Consider the following 14,960-nt stretch of genomic DNA (forward strand, 5'->3'; position numbering starts at 1 on the left):
CTTAGAATAGTAGACAATAGAATGCTAGGTTTACCTTTCTTAAAGAAATGTTGCATTCTCTATTTTTGCTCAATTACACATGAATGTTACCATCTTCATAAGTATATTAATATAGTATTTGTTATATTGCGTTCTGCGACATCACAACTCTTCAGATTCCATGCAACTTTGCATAGCTGCACTATAAAAGGACAATCACGTTCTCGCCGATGAAAACATATCTTATATTGGTGTGTTGCCTTTATTTGACACTGGTTTGTATGCTACCAACTTCCTATTCACCTCGCTTCAGTAAACCTCTACCATATAAATATGTGATCAGCTCTCGTCATAATTATGTATGAGGCAGGTTTGCTCAGGTGTGACCGTCCAGATGCACCTTCTCCTTCAAGGCACGTGTTGTTACGCAAACATCTGCTTGTGAATAGTAAATTGCATGGGGGTGCATCATGGTGGACAGCACTTGATAGGAACATGGGACCCAAGAGAGACCCACAACATCAGCCATGGGCACCTGAGGCAGGCCATCTGCCATTCAGCCAAAGAGATACCTCAAGACTGGCAGAGCCTAGAAGCATTGTATTCAGGGCACAACCTTATGCCACTTCTGCTTATTTGATTGGTGGCAAATGTTGGCAGCGGTTATTGACGGGCCTTAGATCATGGATTTGAGAAGCAAGTAAAACAACAGCACATACATTGCATGCTTCATATTAAAGAGCAAACACCCTCTAGTAATGCTTTTTCAGACATGTTAAGTTTGTATTAAATATAACAACAATATTTCACTGTTAGCCACCTTGAAATACGTTTTTTGCTTCAAAATATTGGCTACATATTCTTTCTATAGAAGTACCCATGCACTCTTTATATTATCCGCCAAGGAATGGAACATCTGCTTTTGAATAGTTGAAATGATGTATATTTTTGGGATCCATATCTTACATGTGCCAGTGATTCTGGATTGCTTTTCCCGCCCAGTGCTAAGAAGTGTGTAAGCAGCAGTGCCAGTCCCTGTAATTGCGCCCATCTCTCAACCTCCACCGGTGCTGATATAAATGAATGGGTTCCTTTATCGCTCTCGTGTACAAGTGCAACAGTGACTCAGGACTGCATTATTTCCAAAGCTCAGAGCTTGTGTGTGAACACATCTGAAAGAGTTTAAGATTAATGTCTAAGAAATATAGCTTGACAGTTGTTGTTTTTTTATTAATACCCTGCAGTTCCACTCAGATTGGAGAGCAGCGGGAGGGAGGGGGTGAGTTTTATATAGGTTCTGGCAGTGGGATAAACCTGGTATTTTCCAAGCAGTGAACAGTAACTGGCGGTGGGTGCTTCATGCAGATTTAAGTGTGCAAAATCAGCTCTGCGGTAAAAAAAAGTCTGTTTTTCATATGCACATCTGTATATCACAATGATTCACAGATGTGTGGAGATCATATCACAAGCTACATGAGGACATGTCCAGCTGATTGGTTTTAGAAATTGAAGCCGAAAATGCTTTGTTATTCTTGCATGGTGACAATATATTCTTGGGAAGTACCATTGGAAGGTTCTAGCAATTTCCATTCGATAAGTAGTGGTCCTAGGAGATCCACTTCGGTGAGAGAGAGAAAGCACTTTCTATTTGGCTGCTCAGTACAAAATAAAGTGTTTTGACAACTGTTGTTGTATATTGTGTTGCAGTAGCATTTATTTAGCTCTTAATACCCCTGACGTGAATCTGTTGTACTTGGCGCCAGAGATGCATACAAAGCTCTAGTCCAAATGTGAAATTTCATAGTGCTTTTTTTTATCACAATATACTTTTAGGAATTATGTTCCACATACATGCCTTGAAGCTTACCTCAATACATTCATTGGTAACCATTGAAATGAGCTGATATCCTCAAAGAATGCTACACGTGGTTTATGAGATTTTCAAGTTCCCAACGAAAACAGTCGAAGTCGGCCTTAAGCATAATGAACTTCATGAATGAATGAATGAAATTAGTTTTGTATAGAGCAGAACTTTGCCCAGAGGCATCAAGGCGCATAGGATGGAAGAGCTGGGAGCAGTGCACAGATTAGAAGGGGAAAACTACTGGTAAGCTTTGGTAAAGAGCCAGGTCTTTGGTAAAGAGCCACTACTGCATCATAGGATGCAGTAGTGTGAAAAGGATATAAAGTAATCTTCAGATGTGTTGGGGGTATGACGTCCTACCCAAATTTGGCAGAGTTATTTAAATGTAATTCTAGTCTCTAGTCGCAGCCAAATTGCTAATTGTCCCTTATCTGCTCCTGCCAACTAATTCTCACACCAAATTAATTTCTGTGCCAAATCTGGGTAGAAACTATACTGTTTAGTTTCTTATGTCAACAACGTTCAATTCCAAGTTTTGTAACACAATCCTATTATTGGTTGCCCCCCCCCCCCCTCATCATTCAGCGTGAGTTAGTGCAATTCACTCCTGTAATTTGTTAATGTCTCATCCTGCTACAATTGGTATCGTCTATAGTTGATAATTTGTTAATGTCATATTCTGCACCAATTGCTATTGTCTACAGTTGATAAAACCCAATAAAAATGGTTTAATCATCGTCCGCAACTTTCAAAATGGCCATGAAGGTGAATGGCATCTCAATGGGCCATCTATGCAACGCTAGTTGCTGGACTGTGCTGGGTTTAGTGTAGATTTTCAAAACAAATGTTTAATAGAAGATTCTCAAGAGCATGCAGTACTCTTTCTTTGCTTTGGATGCACTAATGATCCAATCGGAACAGGAAGACAGCGAAATTGATCCAGCAGCCAGCTTAGAAAATGAGCAATTTAAGGCTTAGGGGTTTGAATGAGGACAAGAGGACTAATACAACCGTTTTAAGACTGCAGCTGATTTGTGCTCAACTTTTCGTATTCTACAAGTTTACAATTTTGCCTGTGCTAACATCACCAAATGCTTTGCACTTGTTTCCAGTCCTGATAAAAGTCCATTAATTGATTCTAAGTGGTAAACACATCAACAACATACGAGAGGCCACAATAGTCTATTGGGACTAATTGATAATTATCTATTAGGCACTGTGCTCAAATACACTGTTAACAATTGAAATTATTATTGGGACAAAGTCGACATTGCTCCTGCAACTTTCTCCTGTGTAACATTGTGCCTACACCGCATGCTGCAACTTTTCTGATGTCTCCCAAAGTTATTGCTTATTTTCACATACATTGATGGATGTTTAGTAAATGATTGTGCGTGTGTATGTGTGTGTGTGTGTGTGCGTGTGTTTGTATGTGTGATTCTAAACAGAAATATTTCTGAATGTCATTCATGGATTTTCCATGCACACACACTTCTAAAGCTGCTTACAGAGGAACCAAATTTGTTACCTACAGTTCATCATTTTTTGTTTGTTTGCCTCACCATTGTGCTCTTTGAGTGGATATGACCAAAGGCCTAGCTTTGAGGCACACACAATAAATAACACACAGAATATCAGGTTTTGCAGTCACAAGTATCTTCAAAAAGAAAATGTGACCATAGCTATGGGGACAAGGGTTCCTAATCTGGTCGAGGTCAAACAGAAAACTGAGTTTTGTTGGTTGATTCTTGACCTGCTATGCGAGGTCCCATTTGCGGATTTCAAAAATCTATCTACTCGAAAGCTTGGTAATATACAAGCACTAAAGAGTAAAATACACAAAGCAGCATTTCACAACAAACACTGTAGGAAAGGGAAATATTTGCTAGAAGTAATACCACAATCACTAATAGGTTAATTTGAGTCTAGATAAATTAATTCTTGCTTAACCCTTAGTAGCTTGGCAAACGAACAGTCAGGCTTAACTTAGGAGACAGGTATGTGTAAAGCATTTAATAGCTGCAAAACAGTAAACAAGTAAAAGACCCAACACAATAGAATTGCAACACAAATATTTTTATCTTTACAATGACCCCAAAACAACAAAAATCCAATGTATGGAACTGGAGATATGAATTTTAAAGATTAAATAAAAAACTGTCATTCTAGCACCAAAAAGCTTAAGGCTATCTGGTGGTGTTGGACCGGGACAAGCTCACCGTTTTAGGCTGACCATGATGGAGTGCATATTAGATAGTCTGATTGCTAGGTGCCAATCACTTAGAGCCTGATTTAGATCTTGGCGGATGGGTTATTCCATCACAACGGTGTCAGATATCCCGTCGCTAAAATATAAATCCCATTATATCCTGGGTTATTTATATTTTGGCTGATTGATATCCGTCACCAGTGTGATGGAGTAACCCATCTACACAGATCAAATTCAGGCCCTTAGTCTTTTTTTGTAGAGCTTTTTTTCTAATTTAAGGGCTCATCAGTGAGTCTTCTGGCTTTTCGGATACTAAGGTCAATTCAATGATGGCGACCTGCTGCTATGCCTTGTTGAGTCTCTGGAAGTCTTTGTTCTCGACGGCAAGGAGCTCAGGAGATTTCAGAGGGACAAATCAGTGCAGTCAGGCCGATTTGCAAGTTGAAGTTGGAGACTTGATGCTCAAAACCAGCCAGCAAGGCAGGCCTGGTTTTAAAATCACACCAGACACCACAGAGGTGCAAACAGTGCATTAAAACCACTGGGGTCTCTAAACCTACATACCCGACCATATACTATGGACTTACAGGTAGATTGTCTTTGCCAATTAGAATTATACCAATTACCATATGTCTTTAGAAGACACAGCACTATCCCTGGGAATGATTAGCAGAGCCCAGGGCACTTTCAGAGTCAGTAAACACCAGCATCAGTCAGAAAATGGGTGTGATCATGACCAAAAGGATGACTTTCCTACATACACATGATAGAAATGAACTGGTATGACAGTTTTAATTCGTGGAATTTGTGAGATCAAACATAGGACTTTTGGGGTAGGTTTGCTACGAGTGAGGCCTTCAATGTTGAGCTGGGTGACTACTTAGAAACATAGCACTTATCAACTTCCATAGTTAGCACAACCTTAGGTAAATTATGAAGCAGAGTTAATGACATGTATATATGCCTATGCCTGGCACTGTGTACCAGAAGCAAAGCAGGGAGAGGTTGGATGTCTCACGGCCGACTGATGTAAATCAATGAAAGCAGGAGGAAGCCCTTCTGTCTCCATCAGTACAAGATTCAATGTAGTCTCTTGGCGTCCTAGGAAGGATAATACATCTAAAGAAGACAGCTGTTGTTATGGTTAAGTTCCAATTTCGCAGTACAGGTGACAATTTTCCAGGTTTACGTAGTTTCCTGTCAATGATGACAATCTTAGCAGGTCCTCTTAGGAAAGCCTAAATATAAGTGCAGATTTTTTACATAAAAGGAAAGGAAGAGATGTGTTTACTAACTGAGCTACCATGGCTTAAGAATTGTTCTTATGGATTGAGAAGATTCCAGGCAAAAGTCTGCAGATAAAATAGCTTAATTGTTTCAGTGAGAAATATTTGGCAGTGACCCCTTGCATTGCAAGGCTGTACATGAGCATATGAAGATGAAATAAGAAAATCTACAAAGTACATTAGACATTGTGTTTTTTTAAAAACCTGCCTGAGGATTACTGAAGACCCTTGCATGCTTCCAAAAGCTAAAGTTTCCACGTAGATAATTGGTGAGTAAATTATAGTTAAGTGCAGAGGAGGGGCCATGTGAATAGGATTTTGATCAACCCATTTCTACAAAGAAGGTGTAAAGACACCAGTCAGTTTCCCATGTATGTGATCTTTTGAGCTCGGCTAGACCACAATCTTGTTAAAACTGAGGGCAGACATATGTGTTTCCAAGCCAAAATTCCTTCTCTGCACTTTTTATCTTTCTTTTGATGAAAATTGACAGTTTCTGTGGCAGACATGAAGACTTGTCAAATATAGGGGGGAGTACCTTGTGTTATTTGTTATAGCACAATTACAATGAATTACAGCAAAACTACATGGAATGGAATGAGACGCGTAACCAAGCATTTAGGGGTATTTTTTAGAGCAAAGTGCACCGTCTCATGCAAAATGGGCCTGAGGATGTATTTTGTGCTAAGAAAAGAGCACTAGATACAACAGCTCAGGACAAGCAGATGCTCGTGCTCTCTAAATTTCTTGTTGCTGTGCTTTGTGATATGATTTCTGCCACAAACTACTCTTAATTTGGGAAGCGGGCGTATTTGTGTAAATATCTGCCATTTTGGATTACAGGAGTAATGCAAAATTACTGAAATTACTCAGATTTTTCAAACACAATTAGCATTTCTCCCAGGCCTAGTCAAATATGCTATGGCAAACAGCACAGTAACAACAATAGATTAAGTATTATGGCACCTTTATTTGTTTTACATATTTGATATTGGTTTTTTTAAATTTAATTGGTTATTTGATGCGAAAAATAAACCCTTATGCCAAATGTGATGAACCCACGTGCCATTTCTCTCAACCAGCCACATTTTGATTGTTCTACTGTATGGGACAAACCATTGTAAACAGGTATCCGCACAACAAGGGGATGTAGAGATTATATGAGTTTATGGTGGGGGTAGCTGTTATAAAGCATTTTCCACGATTTCTTTAATGCCCTGACCTAGAAAGTTTAGTTGCTGACCACGATGCTGAAAGGGGTACCAAACTGCCACCAACCTTTGTTGGTAGCTGACAATTTCAGGGAATTGCTGTCTCTTTTCGGCAGATTCCCCATTCTACTACACATTAGTGGTTCTACATCTCATTAATTTGCATTTAATTTTGTCGAAACAGCCAAGCTCTGATCCTGTTATTAGTGAAGGCCTGAATCTGAACTTGGGGGCATATTATCAAGGGGGTTTATCTCCGCTTTTTTGGCTTTAAAAGCCAAGAAAGCGGAGATAAAATGATCTCCCTATTACCTAGCTGCCGCTAACACCAGTTAGCGACAGCTAGTAGGAGATAGCGACCATCTTGGGCCCCACTTTGCATGTCAGTGATATTTATCACTAATGAGATGCAAAGTGGGCGTGCCAAGATGTTAGCGACTGAAAACAGTTGCTAACATCGCTATCTCCTATTACCAACTTTTGGAGATATTCGCGCTAAGCGGGAATATCTCCAAAAGCTAACACCTGCCCTGAGCAGTTCTTAGCCATGTTATCCAATGGGAGGTGAATAACATGGCTAAGAGCATTAGCTACCTAATGCATGAATATCGCTGACTTTTCAGCGATATTCATGCTTTGCGGCGATTTTTACCGCATTTGCGTTAAACCTTGGTAATACCAAGGTTTATTTGCGGTAAAAATCGCCGCAGCGCTGCGGTAAATTTTTGTCTCTAACCAAGCAATAGCGATAATTATCGCTATTGCTTGGTAATATGCCACTGAGTTAGTTACAATTCACACGTTTCCACTGCTAACTGCTTCTCTATAGTATGTTTTATTGTTATTTCATGCTGTGTTGTGCTGTATTGTTGTATGTTGCTATATTAAGTTGTGTTCGGTTGTATTATTTTATATGGCATGTTCTGTTATACTATGTAACTTTACGTTTTGCTTTATTATCCTATTTCAATTTATGTTGGCCTATATTGTGTGCTATTTTGTTTTTTGTAGTAATTTGATCATTTATGGTATTTTATTTTAAGATAGGATATGATGCGTTTTGTTATACCATGCTATGGTACATTATTCAAGGTTATGTCACGCTGCTTTGTTATATTATATGCTATATGCTGTGCTGTGTTACGTTATCCTCTATTCAATATGCTATGCTATGCTATATGCAAGAATGTGCATTCCTAAGGCTCACATTGTCCCACTACAATAGAGGAGACTAAATGGCACTATTACAAAAAATCAAACATAGCTTATAAGCTATGAATGCAAATGTGTCCTAGTGCCAACTGCTTATTTGCACATCTCATATACATGTAGCGTCCCCCGGTTCGGCGACAGCTCATTGAGTAATATGTTGACTGCTGGGCTGAGAGTGAATATGTCCTGTAAGAGCTTTGCTTCATGCACCACAAAGGTAAAGGTTTAATTTCATAATGGTTAAGATGGATCTAAGTGAGACAAGCTCATTTTTGGTGATAATCGCATCTAGAGTGGAGCCTAAATAAATAAATAATAAAGAAAGAAAAATTACGCTAGGCTGCGTTACGTTATGCTCTGCAAAATTATGTTATGTTATATGAAAGAATGTGTATTCCTAAGGCTCACATTGTCTCATTACAAAAAATAGGAAACTAAATGGCATTACTACAAAAATGCAAACATAACTTATCAGTTATGAATGCAATGTGTCCTAGCGCCATCTTATTTACACATCTCATATACACGTTGCGGCCCCGGCTCGGCGACCGCTCACGGAGTGATATGATGATTGCTGGGCTGAGAGCGAATACGCCCTGCAAAAGCTTTGCTTCACGCACCACAAAGTTAAAGGTTTCATTTCACATGACTGTTGTCTCTGCGTGCAACAACTACCACTTCAGAAAGTAAGTGGAGTACCTCTGAGTTACAGTCCACCTCCCCGAAGAGTGGCCATTATTCTTTGTATTATTGCTGTTATTATTGTTGCTCAAATTGCTAGTGTTGTGTAACATCACTCCATGACTACTGACTCCCGGAGACGGTTCTGTACTTTATAAGATGTGTTTCTTTATGATCAAATACTGCAATTTCATCCACAAAAGAGAGCAGTATGATGGTGATTTTATTCAGTTCACTGATTTGTGTGTACTTTACAGCCTGCTTATAAACCCATAAACAGAAGCCAATGTTATCAACCCTGATTAGGTCCCTGGATGAGATTGGTTACAGTCATGAGCATGTCTGGCATCCAACATGCCTATTCAAATGTTTAAAGATATAAAAATATGTCCTTTAGATCAGCAACATTGTGCATGTGTATTTATGAGCTCACAAAACATGTGCAGTTCTGCATATGTAAGGTATACAAAAAAGTGATGGATGGAATGCTTGAATTTATCTCAACCACTGGTAACTACTCAGCCACATCTCAGTCCATTGTTATCTTGCACACCATGCCACCTCAGATTGGGCTCCATGCCACCTCAGATTGGACCTAGTCATATGCAAATCAGTTTTGACCCTGTTTCATGGGAACAGTCCAGACGGAACGGCCAAGCCAGGTCCTCTCTGAACCTGAATACAAGCAACCCAAGGCCGGTTTCACCCTAGTTGGGGCTAATCAGCCAGGCATAACTTGGTTCCAGTGACACCGTGTGCAACCACATCTGGGCATAACCATCCAAAAAGGGCCAACACACCAAGCCTAATAAAACTGTATTCAATTTGTTTCACAAAAATCTTTTATTAAACAGTGCATCGTGTGAATTTGTTAAATATGCTTTTGATTATAGTTATTGGGGATTTTTGGGAAATGTGTATATGCCCACCACTCGATAAAGCCAATAGGCTCATTATTTACATGTTGGTGTTGTGACTCATTGACAAAGTCAATAAGTCTTTATAATGTAGCATCACATAGTCAGCCTGTGGGGTTGGGTGCAGGGCCTGGCCAGGTCAGCCCCTGCATCCAACCTCAAACTGCGCACAACCAAAGGAAATGCGCTGGGGTATTGGGTGCCAGCAAAGTGTAAGACAATTGACCTGGCACCAGGCCAGGCCATGTACCCAACTGCACGCTGCACACAGCCAAAGGCCATGTGCATTGCAAGTAGGGAGCTCACATAGGGTTGATGGTAGGCCCTGTGCCTACCCCGAGACCAGCTTGCCAGTCTTAATTAAAAAAAAATAATAATTTGAAATTCACTGAAAACAAAAGTTAAAGTGAAATTGTAGACAGAGGAAAATGCAATCTGAAACACGCCATTTTAAATTTTTTTAAAACACTGAAATTGACCAGGTATAGTTATCTCAAATAACCATAAATTGTTACCTATAGTAACTATAACTCACTCTCTCGGTATGCACTGTTAATTACCTTACATGCTACATCACTCATGATATGTTCTATGGCATCATTGATAACATCACTGCAACATCTAAAGTTACGCCATTGATAATTACACAGTGTATAGCGAGAGCATGAGTTATAGTTACTTGAGATAACTATAACTGGTACATTTCAGTGTTTTGGTTTAGTTTAAATGGTATATTAAACTTATATTTTCACCTACCTATGACATCCCTTTAACCTTTGTTTTATTCAGTGACTATATATGTATATATACACATTGAGGTGGCAAAATCGTAAGGCCCTTCACCACATTTTGTAAAGTCTGCTAACATATTGTGTTGACCACTGCCTGTGACCAATTCCTGGATGTGCACAACTGCAGTTTGAGCAATCATCTTCCCATGAGAGTTAAAGTTGCAGGTAGTTGTAGGTGGGGCATAGCTGTGCTGAAATTTGCAGCACATACTTTTCCCCAACAAACTAGCGAGAGAAAAACACATAAGGGGAAGAAGAATGCAAGGAAGATGGAAAAACACTGATAAAGAGAGATAGCAGGGATGGAAAAGAATCCTGCAAGAGTGTAATAAAGAGGCAGATTAATTAAAAAGGCATTAGGTGGAATCAACACTATGCAGCCTTGGTATTAGACACTTAGGCCGCTGCCTTCTGAACAAAACTTTGGACCCCAGCACTTATACGTTCACAAAATAAGGACAGTTAGTGGTCTGGAGTACAGCATGTCTATGTTTCTGAGTGCTCATTTTTGATATTAGAAGTGAAGTCTGAGTTTAAGGGAGATCGGCTCTATGTATTGAGTGGCCAGATCCGCTATGTAGAGAACCTTGAAAGAGAAACATCTGACCATAAGCGGCCAGGATGAGCTTAAATAGCCACAGTGATGTGGTTCAGGGATGCATTGGTGTAGGAGTTCTCAGGTGGGAGCACTCGGGATTCGCTGAAAATATGCAAATAATACACATTCCATGAGGTTTTATTTTGAACACATTGCAGAATGATGATGCCAAAAGGTTTTTCAGTCTCACAATGAGACTGTCACTATTGGCTGGCAATGGGGCATTGAGATCCTCCGCTCACTTGGTTTGCTACTCTCCCTTTAACATCTATTTAGCTGGAGTTTTCTGTCGTTGCAGATAGCGTGCCTACCAACTCAGAGCTGAGGGTTGAAGGGGGGGATACTTAAAAAGATTTTTTTAATTCACTCTGTTTTGCAAATCTCTTAGCCTTATAATTATATCATCTTAGTGAACCTGCTCTTCTATGATAATTACTTAAACATAATTCAAAAGGAAAAACACTGAAATTGAAATGTTTTCTATTGCTAACTCCACAAAATCCATAATGGACATGAAAAGCACAGCATTATAGATCAGACATTTAGAAAACAACCAGCCGAGAACAATGCCACAGAGCCACATGGCCACATCGGTTTCAAGATCCGGGCAAATGTGCAATGGAATGAATGTTGGTCTGTTTCCAAAGTAAGGCAATGTAGTGAGCGGAAACTCAATAATAATCCTCCCTCAAAAAATAAGTGATGTGAACAAACTGAATCAATACTGCATCTTTGATACAGGCACCAAGGCTCCTGTCACCCAAAACAATAATCCCTTCTTGGAGGGTTGCACTCTGTACTTTAAAGTCATCCGGCATGCACAAACAACGAGGTCAAATTGTGCACCCCTAGTTTCTACTACAACGTGATGCAGTAATTACCAGGTGTACTAGTTTCACCAGACTCCAAGATGCATGCCTGAGAAAGGGAAATATGTGGAAATGAATAATGATGCCTAATTTCCAAAAGTGCAGGCGTGGGGAAACTAGAATTGCACACAGTTCACACTTGCTGTCTGCATCAGATCTTAACCTGATGCAAATATTAGGTGGAAACTCAAGCTTTGGCAAAATATGCCTCCGAAATTCAATTTTCTTCACAGTATGGATTTTGGATCCATTTAAAATCAGGGCCTTCTAGGAATTTGAGATGCAGAGAAATGGTGATAAACATCCCTCTGCTCTTGCGTAATGCTATTCTTGCAGTAACCAACTCTACGAGACGGACCTTAGATGCTGGTGGTTCTTTGGTTCTGATCCTTCTCGATCTCTCCGCAGCATTCAATACCATCTCCCATGGAATGCTTGTGGAGAGATTACATGCCTGCGACATACGAGGACTGGCCTTAAAATGGCTTAATGATTTTCTGACTGATTGATGGCAAACCATTATGCTCGGGCCCTATCTGTAAAAAAAATATCCGTTAGACAAAGGGGTACCCCAGGGCTCTTGTCTTAGCCCTACGCTCTTCAATATTTATATGGCCTCTATTGTTGAACCATTTGTGTTTGAAATTATTTCGTATGCTGACGACACCCAGCTTATATTGCCAATAGGTTCAAATCTTGAAGAGGAGAAATTGCATTTCTCAAAGGGCATGCTGGCCATCTCAAAATGGATGACCGAAAACCGTCTATAGCTGAATCCCAAAAAAACAGAGATGATGCTTATGGGCAAAGCAGCATCCTTTTGGACAGAGGAGTGGTGGCCGGACCTTTTGGGATGACCCCCTGTCCCTGCTTCATCAGTAAAAAACTTGGGGCTAAAATTAGACCGAGCTCTCACGATGAAGAACCACATCTCAGCCACAGTGAGCTCCTGTTACTACAGCCTACGTCTTCTGCGCAGAATAATAACCTTTTCTGCCAGAGAACCATTGCAGAACTGTGGTCCAGGTGCTAGTAATCAGCTGTCTTGAATACGGCAATGCTTTACTGGCTGAAGTGGGTGAGACACTATTGGACACATTACAAGTTATTCAGTACACGGCCGCCAGGATGACACTAAATCATCCACCTGGCTCTCCATCACTTCCCCTCTTGAAGGAACTACACTGGTTGCCAATAAAAATACGTTCCTTCCTTAAGTTCTGTTGTCTGACGTTTAAAGCCTTGGAAGGCGGTGGCCCTCAGTACCTTCAAAGGATGCTTGTCAAACAGAACTCTGGCTGCAACCTTAGGTCCAACTCTTTAGCTCTATTGAAGATTCCACGTAAACGTCTCGTACGTACCGGTGGAAGAGCATTTTCCTATGTCACCCCAAAATACTGGAATCAGCTCCCTTTACCCTTGCGGAAATGTACTTCCTACCTTATTTTCAGGAAACACCTGAAAACATTCCTGTTCTAACTCCATCTTTTCTTCATGGTTCCTCCTCCTGTCCTCACTGTATTTGCTAGGTGAAGCGCCGAGATGCCCCCGGGTGATTCGAGCACTATACAAAAGCCTCTAACATAACATAACAAGGGTGTAAAAAATGAAATGCAATGTTCTTGGCTAATTTTTTCAGCAAGATGGTGTTGTGTAGGATTATATTGTAAGGGCAGGAAGAACTGAATTTGGACTCAGACCCATTCCCTCCTGTCAACCCAATCTAAGAGCCTAAGGATAGAAATCGACAACCAACTAACCATGACTGTCCAAGTGAACAAAGCACTCAAGATGCTCAAGATCTTTGAATGGTTCCCCACCAACACTCGCTGAACTGTAACCCTACTAGAACCAGCAAGCTGGACTATGGCAACACACTCTATACTGAAATTAACACTCAACTGACCAGAAGACTTCAAACCATACAAAACTTGGCAGCCAGGCTCAACTTCAACCTCCCACTCCTCACTCATATCAACCCACACCTCAAAGTGATTCAATCAGTCTCAATCCATGAATGATCACTCTACAAATTCCTTGCACAAATATACAAAGCTTTGCATAACATTGGCCCCACATACCTCAATAACCTCATAAACTTCCACAAACCTACCATACTACTCTGCTAAGGTGAACTCCTACTTGCACAAACCCTCACATAAGCAGAACTAGAAAATGATGGGTAAGTGGAAAATGACCTATGAGGTGACTGATGGGGAAGGCAGTGAAGAGAAAATATCAATAAAATGCAGTTGTGGATTGCAGAAACTAACTGACTCACTTCACCTGTCCTGCACATCAGAGCTGTCACCTCAGTTCTCGAATAATGCAATCAACTGTAAAACTGGCTCTTCACCAAGCCCCTACCCAGGATCCTCCCATATAGCTTCTACTCCAGTGGCAGGATACCCTTGGTGGCTTGTGGGTAATATAAATACACCTAACATAACATAACATACAGTGGTAATCTTCAGCATGATGAGATGAGATGTGGAACACCTGCAGACAATAATCCACCCTACAACACATCAAAAGCAGTGGTGACTAAAATTCATGAACCTGAGGAAAGAGAGCCAAATTGTGCAGGGATGATTGCTGGAATATGTCTAGACTTGTTCATAACAGCAATGGATTATGGATCTTTCAATAACACAAATGTAATTCCAGTAATAATGTAAATGACAAATAGGTTCACAGAAAATGAACATATTGTTCTTAGAAAGATCATCCACCCTCATTGAAGGAATAAGTGCATTGTAAATGCCAGTCTTCTGGAGCGCGGCATGCAGGAAAATAACTTTTGGTATGCAATCATAGCTCACAGACTTTCACGCCTTTCAGCCACGGTCCGTGCAGGTAAGAGTGTTGGAGCGGTAGGCCTGGGTGGGGGGATTTTGACAGACGATGATGAGGGATTATTAATTATTTACCCCCCCAACCCCCACACTGTCCCGCCGCTATAACCTGAACGGGCTGCAGCTGCCGCTTTTCCTTCTTGTAAGTCCTTGTTTTCTTTTTCCACTGAAAATAGCAATATTTCTTTGTATTTCTGCCATATTCTCATGAGCTAACTTGAAAGTGTTTTCCTTGTGACCTCCTTTTTATTTAAACAATGTGAAAGGCGCGCAAGAGTCCATGACTTTAAAGTGAAAATGCACAACTAAAAAAATCCATACACTATGGTTAGTAATAGTAGAATTTACGAGAATAATGGGAAGCTTCCGAAAGAGAGTACTTGCAACTTCGCAGGCCCCTACAAATAACCCACTGACAAGCACCCTCAAGTCTGACAGGTAGGACAATTCTAAATGTAAATTGATACTTGTATAGCGCACTACTCACC

General features: G+C 40.4%; 1 protein-coding gene across 1 annotated transcript in view; it reads right to left on the bottom strand.

Annotated features, from left to right (window-relative positions):
* Positions 1–14,960, bottom strand: part of PTPRD (protein tyrosine phosphatase receptor type D) — a 2,576,377-nt gene that overhangs the window by 1,854,214 nt on the left and 707,203 nt on the right. The window lies entirely within an intron of this gene.

The sequence above is a fragment of the Lissotriton vulgaris genome, chromosome 3_1, assembly GCF_964263255.1.
Source record: "Lissotriton vulgaris chromosome 3_1, aLisVul1.2, whole genome shotgun sequence".
Classification (NCBI taxonomy): Eukaryota; Metazoa; Chordata; class Amphibia; order Caudata; family Salamandridae; genus Lissotriton; species Lissotriton vulgaris.